We start from the raw sequence: 4,647 nt of genomic DNA, 5'->3' as shown, positions 1-4,647 counted from the left end.
TCACTCCCTCACCCATCGGGCAACACCCAAATGTCACCTCCTCAGGTCCCTAAGGGCCTGGGACACTTCTCACTGCCTTTTTTTAATAATATTTATTTTATTTACTTGAAAGGCAGAGTTACAGATACAGAGAAAGGAAGAGACAGAGAGAGATCTTCCATCTGCTGGTTCACTCCACAAATGGCTAGGAGCTTCTTCCGGGTCTCCCATGTGGGTGCAGGGGCCCATGCACTTGGGCCATAACTCACTGCCTCCCAGGCACAGTAGCAGGGAGCTAGATCGAGTAGCCAGGACTGAACCGGGGGTGTCCCAAGCCACAACGCCCACCCCTTGCCTTACTTTCTTCATCGCGCTGAGTACCACCTGACGCCCATCTGGCTGAAGCACGTGGACTTGGCCGCTGGCAGTGGCTTTCTGCGGTTCAGCTGTGAACTGCACAGTTGCTCGCTGGTCTCTCACCGGCCTCCCCAACCAGAGTGCCAGCTCCACACAGCAGGGATTTTTATCTGCTCCTTCACCCCACCCCCTGGCACGCGGAAGACCCTAAACAGGGATGACTGGGTGGTGAATGCTTGTGATGGGGATTTGGCAAACAGAATAGAGAGGGCCGCTTCTGGGGTGCAAGCCGACAGCTCGGCTGGGGCCTGGCAGGGGGAACACCTACTTACCACCTGCCAGGCACCGAATGAGACACTGGTAGTGTCCTCTCTTTCGGTCTCAAGCATGGCCTGGGAGGAGGGGCTCATTGCTCGGGCCCATTTCACAGACGAGCAGACTGAGGCTTAGACTAACCTGTTTGGGGTTGCACAGCCTGACAAGTCACAGAGCAGCCCACGCATGCAGTCTTTCATCTGCATCTCTCTGACTCTCTTTGGTTGCTTATTTTAAAGGAAGAATATGGGTGGGGGCGGGGAGAGCTCCCATCCTCTGGTACATGCCCCAAATGCCCACAAGAGCCAGCACTGGACTAGGTGTGGATCGCCCACCTGGCTGGCAGGGGCTCGGCTACTTGAGCCATCACCATGACTGCCCAGGGTACACAGCAGTGCAAAGCTGGAAGCCGGATAGAGCCAGGGCTTGAATCCAGGCCCTCCAGTGTGGGCTGTGGGCATCCCAAGTGCCTAGTGCACTCCCCAGATGCCCACCAGGGCTAGGGCTGAGCCAAGGCTAAAGCCAGGAACCTGGGACGCCATCCGGGTGTCCCATACAGGTGGCAGGGACCGTATCTTGAGCCGTCATCACTCTCAGCCAGGTTCTGCATGGGCAGAGATCTGGACTCGGGAGCTGGACCCAGGATTGGGACCCAGGTGCTCTGTGGGATGCGGTCAGCCGCCTGTCCGGGACACAGGCAGAAGAGCCGTGTCCACCACCTTCTCGGTTAGGGGTGACCTTGGGAAAATCACCGACCCTCTCTGGACCTCAGTTTGTCCATCTGTACAAGGGGAATGCTGATCCTAGCAAAGAACTAGTCTCAGGAGCTGGCAGCCCTGCTCAGCCAGGACTCGGCTGCTGGAGCTGGCCAGAAGGTTTCCCAAACGTCAACATCGGACAAGGCCATCTGTGACCAGCTTGGATCAAGACAAAGACCAGACTGCTCTAATCACATCTGAACACAGACAGACTAGATATGAATATTGTCTAAACTACAACGATGACCAATCATGGCCTAATGGAGCTAATGCGAACGGAGCTGCTTCCCCACCAGCCGCAGCTTCAGCCTCACTCCGGTCTGCCCTCCTTCTAGGAAAGATCCTTGAAGATGCCCACTCAAAATTCCCTCTACTTCCTGCGGCAGCCAATCCAGGGCAAAGCCCACCGCCCACGTCCACATCACCTAACCTTATAATAAGTCCTTTCTAACGCCCTGTCCCCGAGATGCCCCTCGGGCCTCATGCCAGGACCCCTGGCTGCGGGGAGTGATGAGCGCTCTGCCACGCTGGCTGGTGGTGTTAGTAGTTCCTCCCTGCCGGGGGTGTTGTGAGGATCATATTCAGACGAGGGGACTTCAGAAAGCTCAATGAAGACGGAATTCAAGGGTAAGGGTAAGGACAGGCGTTGTGGCACTGTGGGTTCAGCCACTGCTTGCCACGCCGGCATCCCATACTGGGGCACCAGTTGGAGTCCCAGCCGCTCTGCTTCTGATCCAGCTCCCTGCTAATGCTCCTGGGAAGGCAGCAGAGGATGACCTAAGTGCTTGGGCCACTGCCACCCATGGAGGAAACTTGGATGGAGTTCCTGGCTTCTGGCTTCAGCCTGGCCCAGCCCCAGCTATCATAGTCATTTTGAGATTGAATCAGCAGATGGAAAATTCTCATTCTCTCTCTCTCTCTCTCTCTCTCTCTCTCTCTCTCTCTCGTCTCTCCACTCCCTGTGAGTCGAATTTTAAATAAATAAAGAAAAGATGGGCGGAGCCACGGCCCACTTGCCTAATCTTCTGCCTGCGGCTCCGGTACCCCAGGTTCTAGTCCTGGTTGGGGCGCCGGATTCTGTTCCGCTTGCTCCTCTTCCAGTCCAGCTCTCTCCTATGGCCCAGGAGTGCAATGGAGGATGGCCCAGGTGCTTGGGCCCCTGCACCCGCATGGGAAACCAGGAGGAAACACCTGGCTCCTGGCTTCGGATTGGCGCAGCGCACCGGCCGTAGCAGCCATTTGGGGGGGAGGGGAGGGTGAGCCAACGGAAGGAAGACCTTTCTCTCTAATAAAAGGAAAAAAGAAAAGAGAAGGCTGGCATTGTGCATGGGGTCATCCAATACTTGCCCTGCTGGCATCCCGTATGGGTGCAGATTCGAGTCCTGGCTGCCCCTGACCCAGCTCCCTGCTAATGTCCCTGGGAAGGCAATGGAAGATGGCCCAAGTACTTAGGTCCCTGCAACCCAAGTGGGACAGCCAAATGGAGTTCCAGGCTCCTGGATTTGGCCTGGCTCAGTCCTGTCTATTGTGACCATTTGGGGAGTGAACCAGTGGATGGAAGCGCTCTCTTCTCGCCCCATCACTCTGCCTTTCCAATAAATAAATCTTTAAAATAACAAACACAAGATAAGTTTATCTGGGTGCAAACAATTTTGAAATCCATGCATAGTTCTTTTATAATATGCATCTTCCATGGACTTTTTGAAGAGCCCTCAAGTGCACTTGGAATACTACATTCCTAAGAATGAATACAGGGGCCAGTGTTGTGGCGTAGCAGGTAAAGCCGCTGCCTACAGTGCTGGCATCCCATATGGGCACCAGTTCAAGTCCCGGCTGCTCCACTTCTGATCCAGCTCTCTGCTATGGCCTGGGAAAGCAGTAGAAGATGGCCCAAGCTGCACCCATGTGGGAGACCCAAAAGAAGCTCCTGGCTCCTGGCTTCAGATCAGCCCAGCTCTGGGCGTTGTGGCCAATTGGAGAGTGAACCAGCAGATGGAAGACCTCTCTCTCTCTCTCTCTCTCTCTCTCTCTCTCTCTCTGCCTCTCCTTCTCTGTGTGTAACTCTGACTTTCAAATAAATAAATAAATCTTTTTAAAAAATGAATACAAAATACCCCTTACTTACAAGGGTTTGAATTAGAATTGTTCAACCTTGCCATAGTGCAAAAGTGAGCCACACTCGAGAAACAACACACTTCAGGTTTGGAATTTGGATCTTTTCCTGGGTTATCCATCCTAGGCACTCCTAGGAGCACATCCTAGTGAGACGCACTCCAGCCACAGCGCTGTCAGCCCCAGCAGACGAGAGGAAAGATGCCGGTTCCACAGTGCTCCGTGTAGCTAAGCTGTGATGTGGGGAGCCTGGGGTGGATTAAAGGCTTTTTCAACTTGTAGTGTTTCCAACTCACGATGGGTTTATTGGGACAGGACCTCCTTGTAGGGTGAACAAGATCTGTACTTGTCTTAGTTTAACATCATCTTCATTTTCCAAGGAGGGGAAGGAACTTTGCCCAAGGTCACATGGCCAGCATTGTGACATAGCCGGGATAGAAACTCAGGTCTCCTCCCCAGACTGATTTCCGAAAACCTCGCCTCTGTGTTAATCGGGCAGAAACCAAGCAGCCAGCATTGAGTCTGTGTCCAGGCTGGAGGCAAGCAAAGGGGTCCTGGACCATAAAGAGAAGAGAGCCCTGGGTGCTGGGGGTTCTGGGAGTGCTGGGGTGTCTTCAATGACTCCCTCCTCCTCCCGCATCCTTGCCCCCACCCCCACCCCATATCCAACAAGCCCTCCCCTCCAGAGCTGCCTGGCTGGGCCCCAGCGGGGCTCAGTGTCAGCAGAGTCTGAGGCCTGAGTCACTTCCTGGCCCTTGCTCAAGAGGTGTCCGGGGCCACTGCTGCAGCGGCTGGCCCATGGCCTGGTAGGATTGCACCTACTTAAGCAATGAGCAGCCTCCCTGGCGCTCCTCACCTGCCGGGGCGCCCCTCTGCTTCCTTAGGTGTCAGAGATACCAGCAGGTGTCCAGCCCCCTTCCTTGCTGAATCCTCAACCCAGAAGGAAACCCACAAAGAGTCTTGTCGGTGCCCACCCCTTACACCTGCCTTGTGGGACCCCACCCCAGCTTCAGAATCAGTGTGCCTTCCACCCGTGTCACCAAGCCCAAAGGTCCCAAACACCCCTGGCTCCTTCCCAGGCATGCCAGCTCTTCCCTTCTCACGGGGTCTCAGGCTGGATATGTCA

Source organism: Oryctolagus cuniculus, chromosome 5 (genome assembly GCF_051225735.1).
Source record: "Oryctolagus cuniculus isolate XC-2025 breed Fujian yellow rabbit chromosome 5, ASM5122573v1, whole genome shotgun sequence".
Lineage (NCBI taxonomy): Eukaryota > Metazoa > Chordata > Mammalia > Lagomorpha > Leporidae > Oryctolagus > Oryctolagus cuniculus.
Note: the sequence above shows the minus strand (reverse complement) of the source record.